The sequence below is a fragment of the Sminthopsis crassicaudata genome, chromosome 3 (assembly GCF_048593235.1).
Source record: "Sminthopsis crassicaudata isolate SCR6 chromosome 3, ASM4859323v1, whole genome shotgun sequence".
In the NCBI taxonomy this organism is placed as follows: Eukaryota; Metazoa; Chordata; class Mammalia; order Dasyuromorphia; family Dasyuridae; genus Sminthopsis; species Sminthopsis crassicaudata.
The window spans coordinates 273,039,164-273,056,477 of NC_133619.1; positions in this window are offsets into that span (position 1 = coordinate 273,039,164).

Consider the following 17,314-nt stretch of genomic DNA (forward strand, 5'->3'; position numbering starts at 1 on the left):
ATACATATATATGCATACTATATATATATATGTGTGTATACGTGTATACTATATATATGTGTATATGTATATATACATAGAGAGAGAGAGAGAAACACATGTCTATCTCCACACTTAATCGTAGTCTTCTTGGGAGAGGGGAGGGGAGGATGGAAGGGAAAACAAAAAATAAAGTAACAAGTGCACAACAGAGAACAAAAAAAAAGCTGACAAGGAAGCAAAGAAAAATGGACAATCCTGAACACAATGTGTAATATTTATTATAAGGCTTTCTTGATATGGAAATTTATTATTTTGTATTTTGAATCCTCTCATGTTCTGCTATTCACATGACAATTTTTTTTTCTATTTTGCATTTGTTTTAATTTGAAAAAAAAGTTTTTAAAAATACTTGCCATATGCCAGGCACTGTATTAAGCTCTGAGGATAAAAATACTAATACCAAGCAAAAACATAAAATCCATAATCCTCAAAGTACCAAAAAATGTGAAGGACATGTTTTGGGGAAAAGAATATATACCATACCATCTTCAAGGAGGGGAAAAGAATACAATCAAGTATAATTTTAAGAAAGTTTCTTATCAACTCTTCTCCCTTCCTAGAAATTCTATAGCCATCATCCACTCAAATGATATCGCTGCTGGAAAGCTTCCCTTTGATGTACCAAAGTAATGACCTTATTGGAGATTCCTTAGACTTCAGACTTTTTTGCTTCCTTCCTTGCATTTCTGATATGCACTTATTCTTTGAAATAGGGCTTTGAGCAAGCAGAGATCTCCTAACAGGGTACTCTTCATTAGATTGTAAACTTCATAAGAGAAAAATTATGTTTTAGTTAAAACATATATATATTTCCTGGCACATACCAGAGAGTATTTAATAAATGATTGTTAGAATTAATTGAACTGTATTTCAGGACCTGAAAATTTTCTCCTGCTTTGTTCTTATCTTATATACAAAATAGAGAGATAGGAGAATAAAAGTTCACTGTGGTTAAATATGTTATTTTCTTCAGCTGTGTCTGATCGCTGTTCTAATTTCCAGCATATATAAGTTGATAAGTATAAATTACAGTAGTGAGAACAGACATTATCTGCTAGTCTGACTCCCAACTCAATATTTATCAAATGTCCAAGGAATAGAGATGTGATTCTATTAGGTTGTAAAGGTTTTACCAGACTTTTTCATTATGACTCATTTTAGCTTATCATTTGGGGCTGAAATGTCAATGAATATTGGAAAAGAAAATTATACACTGATTTTTATAAGAAATATCTAGTAGAAAATTAAGTAGAGTGTGGATATATGGCAAGAAAAAGAGAAAAAGAAACAGAAAGAATCTTTGCAGGGAAAAAAGAGAAATTTCCACTTTCAAAATTGTAAAATATAAAACCCACATATAAATAAATGATTGAAAAAGCATTCACTAAATATTTTCTCTGAATACCAAAGACCCTCCCTGACCTCAAGGACTTTACATACTAAGAGAGGAAGACAATACATAAAGAAGAATGATCTTCAGGGAAGTTTGTTTTGATCAGGGAAAACACAGAAAGAGGAGTCTGGAAACATTGATTAATCTTTCATCCTTTCTATGTAGATGTGGAAGAAGACATCTATGTGATATCAGTGAAGGAAAGAGGAAAAGATGTAGCTCATAGAAAATGTAGCCTGAGGATTGCTAGGAAACCTTAGCTGGATCAAGCTAGAAATGATGGAGTCTTATCAATCAGAAGTCCAGAAATCCAAATTAGAACTAGTTTCACTTACTATGAAATTGTCACAGATTACTAGATTTAATGTAAGAGTAATATGGGGGACATATGAACTTTAATCCGCATAAATTCCTACCACAGATATGCTGATAACCTCCTGGATCCAGCCACTTGCCAAGATCTTGGCACAGTGGTCAAAGACATGCATTTTGAACATTTAATCAGGACTAAAACAATTAGCAAAGAAATAAAGAAAACAATCTCACACACACATTACTGGAAATTTAATCCTTTCCTGCTAAAATAGTAAAGAAAAACAAAAGAACAGTGTCCTCAGAAAAAATTACAGCAGGGAGGGATTAAGAAATTATTCCTTGCATTTTTAGGTAGTAGATTTGGTCATTTGAAGTCTGCTTGGGTCAGCAATAAGGACTCATAATGGGACTTAATACTGTAGGAAGTGTTAACTCCTTCCACATGGAGCATTTTGAGTTCCCTTTCCCCTCAAAAATAAGAAACCAGATCCAGAACATATAAAAATAATCCCTGCTCTGCAGGACACATCCCATAACAATGGGATTCTTACTCATCTCTCCACTCAGAATGGATCAGAAATTCATTTTCTTTTCCCTATAATCAGTAGAGTTCAGAGTACAACAGATCTGCTGAGTTCCTACATGACATCATGATATTCTCATTCCATCTTACTCAGCTTCTTCCTCCTGACTTTTCCAGGATTTCCACTTCTTTCTCATGACTGTATTTGAATGTCAATGTGAAATTTGGGTTCCAGAGTGCAATTGGTATATGAACTTGGAAATGTCAGACAGGCAATGTTTGTGCTCTCTGAAATTTCCCCTTTACATATGTACCCTTATTACGTCAGTACAAAAACAAAACAAAACAAACAAAAAACCCACATAGATTCCATTTCCATTTATTTATTTAAAAAGTTAGCTGACCAGACATTATTTTTATGCTGTTTTTTTCTGAAAAAGAGAACATGCAGTTTATTTTTCTTTCTTGTGTTTTTTTTCTTTTTAATCTTATTTCTTCTTGCACAACATGACAAATATGGAAATATGCTTAAAAGGATTGCACATAAGCTATATCAGCTATATCAGATTACTTGCTATCTTGGAGAGCAGGAAATGAAGGGAAAGGAGAAAAAATTTAGAATGCAAAGTTAAACAAAAATGTTGAAAATTATCTTTATGTGCATTTGGAAAAATCAAATACTACTGGAAAAAATTAAAATTCCTTTTGTTAATTTTTTAAAGAACACGATGCTTCATTCATTTATAAAATTGCTCAGTCATAAATAGCTCCCTCAAAATTTTGAATATTCAACAATTATTTCCCCAATTTAATTCAAAAATATTGCCAAGCACCAACAATATCTAAGATCTTGTACAGTAAGTTGAGTTACAAATACATAAAGAAAGATAGTACCCATCCTCTCAAGGAACTTACATCTTGGGCAATGGCTGGGAAGGAGAAGTATGATATACACAGAGAAGTAAATATTGTAAGATAGTTTTGGGAAAGAAAATCTACTGGTGATTAAGAGGATAAAGAAAGGTTTCTCATAGGACTTGAATTGAACCTTGAAGAAACCTCAAGATTTTAATCGTAGAAATGAGGAAGAAATATATTTCAAGGAGATGGAATGTTGAATTTAAAAAAAAAAAAGCAAAGAGGTTATTTTGGATGAAACACAGCATATGCAAAGGGAGATCACATGAAAATCTGTAAATCAATCTGTGCCAAACTATGAAGGTCTTTAATGCCAAGCTGAAGAGAGTATATTTTACCCAAGAAGTAATAGGGAGCCACTTAAGATTTTTGAAAAGGGAAACAACATGGTCAGATCTGTGTTTTAGGATGCTCATTTTGGCAAGTGTCCAGAGGATAAATTAAGATCACTAAAATGGATTTGTCTTCCTGACATAGCATCATGAGGCTGAAGGAAGACACAATAATTCAAATGATAGTCAAGTGGTTAAAATTCATTAGAATATGGTACCCTAAAGAGAGGATAGTCAAAAGAGGATATAAGCAAAAATAAAGCTCTAATATCTAAGAACCTCTCCTTTATTTTTTAACATAATGACTGTCATTCACTTTTGGCAATATCTTTGGGGAAAGACAATGTCAGAAAAAACTAAGCATCACTAAATAATATGAAGTCCTGAGGTAGCGTCTGGGGGCAAGACAGGGGCTGTTTTCATTACTTTGATCATTAAGAAGATTAAAAAGAGAAAATCAGATTTGACAAATGAACCACTATCTGAATTGGGAATTGGATTTCTTTTTTGTTTGTTTTTAATTGAAATTTGGATTTCTTGATGATGGCTTTATTGATCCAAGTGACAGGATCTTGGCTATTGATGAAATGCTCTTAATAATGTCTTTTTTTTTTTTTTTGAAAATTGTGTAGGATTCTATAAATGTAATCAAGATAATTTTCAGTCAAACTGGGAAGAAGAGAGAAGATCTGACAAGCCTCCGAGAGTAATAGTTACCACAGCAAAAAATAGCTCTATAATTCACAGAAAATAATATTCAAGAAGAGTTCCAACAACTAAACCACAAACCTCAGATATTTATATGTAGATGTGGAGCTGTGAGTGAGGACCTTCCTCTTCCACTCCAGAGCAAAAACATTTATGCAGTTCCTGGGGCCTACCAACTCTCATGTAATCACCTGGTTTCCTATGTGACTGAGGTGAAACTTGAATTCTGAACCTAGCCCTGGACCCATTATAATATGTTATTCCTCAATAAAAAAAAGACGGACTTCAAATTTGCAAGCAAAAAGTTAAATCTGATCTCAAAAGCACCAATGTGATGAGATAGAATGGGACTCATGAATTGAATTTGTCTCTGAAGGCATAGTATCTCTTATTTTAAAATAATAGAATAGATTGGTTGGGCTAATATCAGATATTCATAACATATACAATCATAAGGAAATGCATGAATTTAAGGGGGGATTATGGAGAGTGTTTTGAAAGGAATCAATTGAGGAACAAACAAAATTAATTTATATAATACAGTTTGTTGTAAATTATACAAATACAGCAGAACATCTGAGAAGGAGTAGTGGTTAGATGAAGAGTTTATGGAGAAAAAACCAAAAAGCCTGACATGGAAGCATTATGAAACATTTCAACTGAATATATCTTCTGATCTCTCTGTGTCTGATCTGCCTCAATCTATCTATCTTTGTTGTTGTCTCTGTGTCTCTGTCTCTGTTTCTGTTTCTCCCTGTCTGCCTCTGTCTCTGTTTCTCTGTCTCTTTGTCTCTCTGTCTCTCTGTCTGTCTCTGTCTCTCTGTCTCTGTCTCTCTCTGTCTCTGCCTCTGTCTCTCTGTCTCTCTCTGGCTCTCTGTCTCTCTGTCTCTCTCTCTTTCTCTCTCTCTCTTTCTCCCCATCTCTCTATCCTATTTCCAAAAGAAAACTAGCTAAGAAATGTGACACTTACCCTAATGGAAATTTAATCCTTTAAAAGGCAAAGTAAACACCTAGGAAAATTGCCATTCTGGTTCTAATCCTTATCAAGAAGAAAGACTGATTAAAGAGCTAGGAATGACAAATATCTTAAGAGCAATCTGTAATATAGTTCTTGATAGAAAGGGAAAAGATGGTCATATTTTGATATAAATACCCTAGATTTTGGGTTTCAAAAAAAGGTTTAGAAAAAGGGTAGGTAGGATTCAAAAACCTAATATTTTGAATTTTAGCTTGGAAAAATGGGAAGGTTTCAAGAATGAGATTCTGAAGGCAAAAACAGAAAATATTTCAGTGAAGAAGAAAAAGGAAGACAAAGGAAATTGATATGGATATATTGGGAGTTCACAAATACAATAATCCATTTTTTAAAAGATTTATCTAATAAAGAAGCAAGGCATAGGATAGGGATAAAGATGTCATCATAGCATAGTCCTGAAATAATCAAGTCAAAGTTGCTAAAGCCCAAAATGAAAGCCCAGGCTAAGGATTAGTGATTAGTGATTATTTTTCCCCTCTGTTTGTTATAAAAAAAGAATCAAAAAAATAATTGAATGACCACTCAAAGTGAATGGGATAAAAATGGATAGTAGGGAGAACTACTCATTTCATTTTATTTCTTCTTTCTCTTCCAAGGAGAACAATCTTTGATCTGAAAAGAAAAGAATAAAAATATTTAAAATGCATTAAGCAGGGAAATTATAAGAGAACATTTAGCTAACCTTAATAAATTCAAATCTTCAAGCTCAAATAGAATAAGTCATATATACTGAATTGAGTAGCCTATCAGGGATGTTTGAAGGATGCAATAGAATGAAAAAACAACAAATATTATTTCAATTTTCCAAAAAAAGTTTTCAAACTTAAAAGTTTAAACTTAAAATGTTAAAGTTTTTAAAGGAGGAAAGACAATAGTCTTTAATAAGTCAATGACTTCAGTACTTCAAAAAATTTTCTGACTACTTTATAAAAGTAATGTGATTTGAACTCATATAGTAGAAAGCAAAGGTCACAAAAAGCTAACATAGTTTTAAAAACTAGTCAAACCAGACAAACTTTGCTTTTTTATGATAGGATAGTAGATAGTACTACTAGAGTAGTAAATCTATTGTATAAACACAGCATATTTATAATTCAGTAAAGCATTTGAAAGTTTCTCATGCTCTGTTTGGGTATAATATACATGGTATATTATAATATATAATAATATAGAAAGTTAATAATTGTCTAACTGATAGAATACAAAATATAATCCTTAGTCAATATCAACTTAGAAGGAAGTTTCCAATAAAGAATTCCAAGGATCTCTTCTTGGTCCCATTTTATTCAATATCTTTATCAATGATTTGATGAAACACATAAAAGACATCCCCTCTAAATTTGCAGATAACAAAAAGTTAGAAATTTCAGCTACAATTTTAAAAGAAAGAGAATAGATCTAAAAATATTTCCACCAGCTAGAGGGGTAGACAATATATTTTAAAAGATTATATTAAATAGAGATAAACATAAAATTCTACACTTGGGTTCTAAAAAGAAATTTCCCAAATACTGCATTAAGAAGATTGTCCAGAAATTAAAATGATCTGTGTTTTTAGTGGATTTCAAATTCAATAGTGTGATATGGCAATCAAAACAGAATACTCTCAGTGTGCATTAAGGGAAGCATACCATACTTACGTTGAAGGAAGTCATTGTCTAGTCCATATTTAAAGTATTTTGTCCAATTTTAGGCACCACATTTTTTTTCTAAAAAAAGGTTGAGCTTATGCAAAAGAAGGCATAAAAGAATATGAAAAAAACAGGAGAGCATTCCATTTTAGCCAATGTAATATTATAGACATATGTAGATTAACATGAGAGCAACTTCAAAACTAGTTATCTAAAAGTGAAATGAAATGCTTTAGGAAGTTGAGGGTCTCTCCTTGTTTGAAGTCCTTCAGTAAAGGCAGGATGACCACATATTGGAGACAGAATAGAAAGAATTCTTAGGCCTGTGTAAATTGTACTAGATGACCTAAAAGAGTACCTTTTAGGCTCTCAGATTCTATAATTCTGCAAAGCTCTGCTTATCAGAGAAAACCTTCAAAATAACCCCATGACAACTTGTCATACTGTGTAAGTTCTTAGACAGACATGCAATAGTCTAGTCTTTGATATGAAAGAAAAATCAGCTTTTAAAAAGGAACCAAGGAGGCTCTGTTAAGACCAGGTAAAAGAAAAATTTCTTTTGAGGATGGAAAAAAAGCAACTAATAGAAGGCATATTTAGGTTATTTTATACTTCACACAATCTATCTCCCAGCTGGGCAGCTTCTTCTAACACATGGTGTTCTTAGCACCATTCTTGGAATAACTCCTTAGTCTCAGTCTGACGCTCAGTCTGTGACTATAAACAACTCTTCCTCCACAGTTACCACAGCCAGCCACAGAATAATGATACCACATTAGAGACATGAATCGCTGCATACTTTTTATTAAGAAAAGATACACCATTGGTCATCTGTTTCCACATGCATGGGCAGGAAACACCTTTGGTTTTTTAAATATGTACTGACTATATAAATTGTAACTTGGATAATCTGTATTTAAAAAAAAAGTTTCCTGCCTTCAATGAAATTTATAGTTTATCATCATGCAGTGTCTCTGGGTAGAATAATTTCTTTTCCATTGAAGAGAGAGAATTGTTCATTAGTGCGAAGTTTTCCCCCAGCGTGATAAAAGTCATAGTTCAGAAATTAAGACAGAAAATAAAGCTAACGGAATAAGAGTTTCTGTAACTATTTTACCTTATGCTAGAATAAAAGAAGAGGCTGAAGAAAATACATCACTCACTTTTCTTCACATAATCCTAGAGTCCACAGGTAAACTTTCAAAGTCTCCCTCAAGATAGACCTACTTAAGTCCAGTTTTCAGGCATCTAGTATAAAGTGGATCAAGTCAGCTCTGGCACTGGCACACCCTAGCACTTTCCTCCCAAACTTTATATTTCACTGGATTTTCCTCATATGACCTTGATATAATGAAATCATTCCCTACAGGAAAAGACAAAACATGTTTAACTATAGGTAATTTTTTCTTCTTGACATAGAATCAATAAAAACAATAAACAATATATAACAAAATAGCTACACTCAACTGTAAGCCCATGAGTTTCCGAGACCCAGGCAGTCCTTAGACTTAGGTACTTATAAGCGGCTCTGAACCCGGAAATCCTAGGATTATTTAGAGTCTCTCCTGCTTTTTAGTTCCAGAGTCCAAAATATTCCACATACTCTTTTGTCCTATCTATTCTTACTAGCTAGATGGAAAGGACTAACATAGAATACAGAACTCTGACTCTCAAAAGGACAAATATTTAATTTTGCTATTGTAAACAGACCCAATTAGTGGTCTTCCACCTATTGTGTGAAGATCTCCAGTGAGGGGAAACCAAATTTCTTTCAAAACAATCAATCTGCTTTTGGATAGTTTAACTGATTGAGATTTCCCCATCACCAACCCAAAATCAACTCTAAATTTGACTTTTGTCATTCTTACTTATTACTTAGTTATTACTCTCCTCTGAGAATATAAAAAAAATTCTATTCTCCTACATCAGTTAGCCTTCAATATTTGAAGATAGTAATAGTGTACTTCTAAGTATTCTCTTCTCTAGGACAAAAATTTCCAATTCCTCTGATCAATCCTCTTTTATAAGCAAAAAAGGGGGAAGATGGAGATGGAAAGTGAACATATTATTTTGAAGATAGTCAACAACTTAGCCAAGAGAGTGACTAGTGAAAATGTCAACTTTCACTGATCCAATAAGATAGAAATATACATGTGTGTGTCTGTGTTTGGGGGCACACGTGATAATCTCCAATTATAATGTCAGAAGCTTCCTGGAGCTACCAAGAATAAGAAAATTATCTAATGTGATTTTGTGTAGTCATACTTAGAAATTCTAGACCAAGTGAACATTGCTCACCTTCCAAAGTTCCTGTACTTAAGTCCTGCACAATTTCTAACATGGCATTTCATTGGAAATGGTGTAGGTCAAACAAATGATGGTTGATTTGCTCAACACATACCACCTTCTGTCTCTCCCTCAGAATGTCTTTTTTGCTTCAGCTAGGCTGCTTTACCTGTCCTTGTGTGGCAGCTGGCAACAACAAAGTTGATTTTTTAAAGATATTTATATGTTTTTGGTCAAATGTTTATTAAATTTCAGCTTTGCAAGATTTATAATTATAAAAAGAAAATGATTTTTTCCTTGAAATCCTGCACCTTGGGAACATTAATTAACAGCTTCCCAATTTCAGCATAGTCTATTTTCTTCCTCTTATTCAATACTGGGCCTATATCTGTTTTCAGCATTAATTCTTGGAATATATGTTAATGTACTAACTCAATGGATTGGTCATCCTATTGTATTTTGCACTCTAAATCAGAAGTCTCCAAAATTTTGTTAATGTACCTTATTACTAAAATATCATTATGCCACTGCTATAGTTCACTCTTAGGATGTCAAAGAAAGGTCCAATATGTCATACCAAATATTTATAGCAAAAACATTTGTAGAAAACAAAATAAAACTAGAAGTAAAATGTTTGAAAAAATAGCTTAATTGAGACAGTGATAATTGGATATGATTGAATATTGCCATGCCTTGAGAAACAATGCCTTCTAAGCCAATCACATCATAGTTTTGCTGCCTTTTAGCCTAACGTATGTTATTGTTGGGAGCTAGGGAATGGGTATGCTGGTAGATATTTTTCCTAATGCAATTAGGTAATAAATCCCAAGTGGCCTGGAATCTGGCACAGACGGGGAGATATATTTGTGAATTTATATGTAAATTTTGTGACTCAGAGGGAATAATTAATAAAGGATTTTAATGAAATTGTATAGAAAAGTCAACTATAACCTCAGTGGGAAAAGGAAAACATGGAAACATGCATGGAATGACAGAAACACTGGTAGTACATGTGACCAGGGCATATGTGTAAACTGGCAATATATTTCTAGCATTGTAGGGCTGCTGATTTCTCCAGTTAATATTATGTTATTGCTTCATCCTTATATTGATCAATGCTCTCTTTTGAGTATATTGTTTCTGCTACATGCACAGCCTCTGCTGGCTACATGGATATAGCATGGAATCTCTACTAGGAATTGCACCTTCCTCTTCTCCAGTAGTTGCTGATCCACTTTGCTCTTCTGGTTCTGTGGTCCCTATAAGTCATTGGCAAGTATGGATCTCCTAGGCAAAAATTTGAAGAACTCTGCTTTCAATTTCTGACTTTAATCAGAATCCTCAATAGGATTCTAACTCTTGGCAAGAATGGTCTCTACCACTGATCTTTTAACTTAGAGCTCAAAAAAAAAAAAAAATTAATGTCTCTTTTAAAAAGACAAAAATCTAATTTATTGATCTCACTCACTGGAAAATACCTCTACTGACTTTTCCTCCTATAAAAGTTTAATTTGTATCATTGGCTGGAATGGAAGTTTCCTCCCCCCAAAATTTCCTGCCCTGTGTAGAAAGATTCCAGAACACAGAGTAGCCACAGCTCATTACAACTCTCCGATTTAAATCTTTTTAATTGCACTTTTCAATTAATAAAGATTGTATCATTCTAAATTAGGGTCAGAAAAACTATGTGATTCGTTGTATTAATGTCTTTTTTTTCCCTGAGGCAATTGGGATTAAGTGACTTGCCCAGACTCACACACCTAGGAAGTGTCAAGTGTCTGAGGTTAAATTTGAACTCAGGTCTTCCTGACTTTAGGGCTGGTACTCTAGCCACTGCACTACCTAGCTGCGCTCACTGTATTAACTTCTACATTTTAAACTGCTTTCAGTTTGAATACCCTTCTTTCTGACAAGCTCTTCAATCTCTAGAGCACTCAGGATCTCTTACTTTTTACTTTGAGAATCCATAGGATATATATACTTATATATATGTATGTATACTTTCTCTGATTTCTATTTTACTATCAACTTGGATGCATGAGTTTCTTATTTCACATATGTTTTCTTTATGAAACTGGTATTTGGTGAGGAATTCACCTATGAAGGTAGGGATCTTGTTCCCCCAGCCCCCATTAATGAAATAGTGATCATAAGTGATGATAATTAAGGGAACAAATTAGTATAATTCTATCCTAGTATCTTCTCTCTCTGAGGAGAGCAAAGTAGTCAAGATTCTGGCCCCAACATCCTGTTTCTCCTCCTAGTATGAAATAAAGCATCCCTCAGAGAAGGATAGAGACAGAAGAGATTAGAAAGGATTGTCTTGCCTCCCTTCAAATCATACAGCAATCTCATTCTACAAATGGGGAACAGCTCTTGCCATAAATGGAAAAAAGTGTCATTTTACTACCCAAAAAAGACAAGAGTAAATCAATGTTTATCAATCTATCTGCTTTCTAATTTTTATAAAAAACGTTTTGAAACTAACTATACTTTTTTTCAAGAGTATCTGATGAAAACCTGAGAAGAGAGCAGGGACTATGTTTACAATTGATTGACAGGTACAAAGAATACAAAATCTGTTGTGTTTGTTATTTGTTGTATATTTGAAAACAAAAACAGTAGACTCAATAAGGCAAAAAGCAGCTTTAAAGTCTCTCCTCCAGCAAAGAGTCTCTCAGGCATGTGTTGAGATCATTCAAGATTCTTTGATGAAAGTAACTACAGAGATAGCTCTATTCAATAACCTTCTGATTATTATTGTCAAGTCAGGCATAAAACAGCAAGAATTATGTTCTCAAAGCTATTTGTCTCAGGCTTAATGGATTAAAAAACCTTTTAGACTTTCACAAATACATCTGTACTTCTATGCAAAATATGTCTTCCTAAAAAAAAAAAAAAAAAAAAAAAAGTTGTGGGTAATTGAATTTGTCAATTGACACATATTAAATGGAATAGTTATTTAATTTATTAAAAAATCTATCACTTGTAAATTGAAAATGGTTTTTAATACAGTTTTTAATTAACTTTTTTTTTCTTAAAGTAGGATATACCTAAAATAAGAGTCATATTTAAAATTAAATAAATAGGGTTTTGTACCAAAGCCATGTTGTTTAGTAGGCAGGGGACTTCCTCATCAGATTACTCTTATTTCACATCTCACCACCTAATCCTCTCCAGGAAACACAGATATCCCAGGCATAACCCCACAGTTCCATTATCAAAGCTCCCTTCTAGGTTTTTTCCTTTCCCCATTTTCTCCCTGAGAAAGCAAGAGCCCAAATTTGTCCCAAACATAGTTAAAGCTAAGTACCTACCTCCATACATTAGCCAGACTTGATGCTATTTGTAATAATGGAGTCATTCTAAAATCTAAGGTATCTCACCAAGTAAGTATGCAATTGGAAAAATTCACAATAGAGATTCAGACAACCAGGACAAGAACAGCAAAAAGGAAATGATTCAAGAACAAAATATTTTGGGTGTGGAATGACTTTCTCTGATATTTAACTATATTAATTTTCTTCAAAAAATAAAATCAGCTGAATAGAGGCATCAAGATAACTAGGAGGATATGGGTAAGAACAAAGGTGATTTAATTATTTAGACATAATATTCAATAGAAGCAAAATAGTAGAATGGATAGAAGCTGGAGTTAGAATTGCCTGGATTTTAAATCATGCTTCAGACACTTATTAGCTATGTGATCCTGGGAGAGTCATTTAACATTTCTTTAAACCTTAGTGATTTCATCTTTAGTTTCATTTGAATAGTCTTAAAACGATTCTGACAATCACCTGGGGGGAGGGGCAGCTAGATGGCAGCTAGGTGGTGCAGTGGATAGAGAACCAGCCCAGAAATCAGGAGGACCTGAGTTCAAATTTGACCTCAGACACTTAATATTTCCTGGCTGTGTGATCCTGAGCAAGTCACTTGACCCAAATTGCCTCAGCCAAAAAAAAAAAAAAAAAAAAAAAATCACCTTGCAGGATAAAATAGCAAGCATTGAGATCCATTCTTGAACTAAAACTAAAGCATTTCAACTCTACTGTAGAGAGCACATCTCCATTGGACTGGCCACAGTGTTTGAATTCTAAATGTGTGCTTGCGAAAAAAAAAAAAATATTTTTGGAGAACTTACACAGGGTAAAAACTCATAACATGGTCAGAAAAAAAGTAATACAAGGACGCTCTCAAGGTCTCTCCTAAGAATTTTGGAATTGATTGTATGACATGGGAGACACTGGCACAGGACCACCCAGAATGCTGCGCTCTTATCAGAGAATGTGTTGTGTTCTATAAGCATAGCAGAAGTGAACCAGCTCAGAACAGCGAGATGCATAAAGTTAGAAAAGCCATTCCAAATGTTCATAGCAACTACTTGTGTCCTGCCTGTGGCAGAGCATTCTGAGTTTGTACTGATCTGATCAGCCACAGCCGTAACTTGCCTCTAACACATGCCATTTTGGTTCTCTTTGAGAAGGAAGAACAACAATCCAGCCTCAGTGCTTTCCTCTTTAAAATAGTAAAAATAATGGCACCTCCATCAGTATAAGAATCAATTGCAGGGTACAATATGCACATAAATCTCTTTGCATCTCAGAGGTATGTCATAACTCATGCATGAATTGTCAGCCTCTCTCTGTCTTCCAGAATCATCCAAGTCCAGCGGCAGGACAAAGGTCAAGATGACTGGTGGTGGCCCAGGATGCAGTGCATGGCATCTTCCATACTTGACCAAGCTCCAAGAGTCCACAGTGCCTGCTTCAGCTGACTTCTTGGCTGTTGGAATAGTTTGTTCTCATCTATCTATTTCATTGGGAAATATATAGCATCTATATGCTTGGGATAGGAGCATCATTTGCATGCATTTGGCTGAAGAAGACATTAGCTACTCCTTCCCAGGCACCCAACCTCTTTGTGCTAAACCACTCTGTCCTTTGTTTAGTCACAGCCTTTAATTTTCTTCTCCTCTAGAAAAAGCTAGTTTTGTTTGTTTTGTTTTTTGTAGTTGTTGTTCTTTGTTTATTGTTACTGAATAGAACTATAGAAAGGGAAAGCTGTCCAAAGGACTATCATTTCTTTCTTTTTTTAAAGTTGTTTATTTTCAAACATATGCTTAGTTTTCAACATTCACCCTAGCAAAAAACTTGTGTTCCAATTTTTTTTTCTCCTTCAGGTCCCCTCAACCCTCTCCTAGACAGCAAATAATCCAATATATGTTAAACATATATCATTTCTTTCCTAGCTCCCTCTTATCTCCAGAACATGCTAACTAGTTTGGGATGAAGAGATTCCAAATTTGTTTAATAGTTTCCCTGCTTTTGGGAAGCTTTGATTATAAGTATCAATAAAATCTCTTTAGCTGATTTATTTTATGCATGTCAATAAAGGAATAACTTATTCTTGTTCTATGAGAATAGGAATTAGAAACAAAAAATCCTACATTCCAATATAAGTCCTTGAACCTTTTGTAATCCTTACTTAAATTTTGTTAAAAGGCTTGGAACTATTAGTTAATCCATCTTCCAACATACTGTTTAATGTTGTACTGAATAAAAGATTCAAGTTGTCAATGAATGAGTGATCAACTAATAGATCTGCTAGTAATTGATTTATTTTTCTTCAATAAAGTTGCATAAGCCAAAAAAAAAAAAAAAAAAAAAAAAAAAGGATGGGGAAAAGCAATCCAGTATTCAGGTACTGTGCACTATCCTGAATTGCAATTTCCTTGCCTTAATTAAGTACCTTTGCTATTGTTATATAAACAATAAATGAACAAACAAATAAATAAAAATAAAAGTACTCTGAAAAGAAAAAAACTCTGTAATTAGAAAGAGAATGTCTTTTCTTTGTCCTTAGCTGATGATATTCTCCCTCTCACCTCTCTTTGAACAAATTTCATATAGTAATGCAATGAGTTAAGCACCACATAATTTTAATGTAGCAGTTGGGTAGTAAATTAACAGACAGATGAAAAATGAAATTTAGAGATACAGAGATAAGTTTAAAAAGGTCTAGGAAGGGAGAACCGAGAAGAGGCTTCTGGAGAAAACTCTACTAGTATGACCATTTTTGATCTTATTAAAAAAAATAATAAAAGATAGCTACAGTATTTCTACAGTTGCTTTGAGAGGTCCTTACTCACAGTATCTTTCCAGAGTCTCACCTCTGTATAAGCAGCAACAGTAACAGCAACATTAGTGGGTGAGACTGCTTGGATATAGAGGCAGGGACAGGAATCCTCACCTCCACACATCATTGTGGTAGTGGTCACTCCCATTCATTGTTTGGGCTCTTGTCAGTGCACTTGTACATGTCTCGCCTTTTGAAAGATTTCAGTCTTTTTTTTTTTCTTTAAGATTATCTTCTCAAACACATCACAGTTTAATGGCTCCAAAAGAGCTTAACTAGGGAGATGGCAGAAGCTTGTCTGACAGGGAACATTGTCTCCAGGGACCTGTTACACTAGCAAATGCATATTTTGCATAGGCAGTTTGCAAAATATATCCATGTGACATGCTGGATAGAGAAGGAAAGGAATATCTTTGGAAATAAATATGATATTAAAATAAAAGGCATCAATACAAATAAGATACAAAACCAAAAACATTTCCACAGAGGAAAAATGACATACACCTAGCAAGCTCCTTAATTTAGAAAATCCAAGGTCACCCACTGCATCCCAGGCTTTGGCCAGATTTACTGAGCTTTGTTTTGCCACTGGATTTGGGTAACTCTGGAAGAAAGAGTGAGGTTATTTACATTGATCAGTTTTGTCTCACTAATATCCAATTCAAATGCAAGTTGCAAGTTGAGACATCATTATCCTGATGTCATAGGTCCTCTTTGAGAACAAAGGATGAACAATAGGGAAGTAAATATCTCAGCAATCTCCTATAATTTCTCTATTTCATAAAATAATCATTTGGTATTGAATAGATATTGAAGGTTTTTTAATCTAAATCTCTGATTTTATTTTGTTTTGGTTGGGGGAGTAGGCAATTCCTGGTGAGGACAACATACAGTCAAAGGAAGTTTGAGGTTACAACTATATGTAACCAGTGTTATTGTACTATCTCTCATAAATACACACACGTACACACACGTATACACACACACACACACACATATATATATATATATATACATACATATGTATATATATATATATATATACACATATATATGTATATAAAATTAGATATCGGACTTTGCTTCGCATTAGGCATTAATTTGATTTCCTAATATTTTGGGGAGCATGACAATAAAGTCATACAGGCAATGCCTTAACTTTAACTTAACTTTCTCGTAAGTTGTTGACAAAGTCTTAAATTTAGTTTTCAAATGCTTTCCAAAGTTGTAGACCTGCCCCATACCAAAAAAGAAAAAAATGCTTATATTATTAAAGATTATAAAGATTACAGAATTCTCTCTCAAACTGGCAAGAAACAATATGTCTACTCAAGATAATCCATGAATTTATATGACAGTGTTTGTGTTCAGTAATACTTAGAAAAGGTCACATAGTGGTCAGGTTTGACATTGTCATGACCTATTTGACACTTCAGTTGTTTCATATTGCCTCTAATGTAGAAGACAAATATAACTTAATATGAAAATATATGATATGCTCAAAACTTATTTGCACAAGACTCTCAGCATTGGTAGAGATTCATTACTGAATGCTCAGAGCCTGAATTAGGGGCAGAGTTGGTGAGTGTTTAACAGAAGAAAGATCCTGTTCTTCTGGCTTCCAGCTTTAATTCCAGATTTCCATGAGGTTCCTGAAGAGATAAACTCTGGAAAGCTGATGTAGAGGAGTTAAAACATCAATCATATACTTATCCAGAGATTACTTCACTTGAGACTTCAGGGAATTTCCTCGGTAGTTGAAATCTAGGATTCTCAATTCAACTGAATTATCACATTCCCAATATTTGGTCTCATTTAGTCTGTATATTGTCTGGTATATTTCTCTCTGCATACTGTCATTGATTTCTGTTTCCTCTTGATTTGTATAATGGCTTTATTTGCTATTATTTGTGTTCTTTGTGGAACTGTTATGTAGTGGGAAGGGTGTCAAGTTTGGATATAAGCCAATATAACCAATAAACATTTATTAAACAC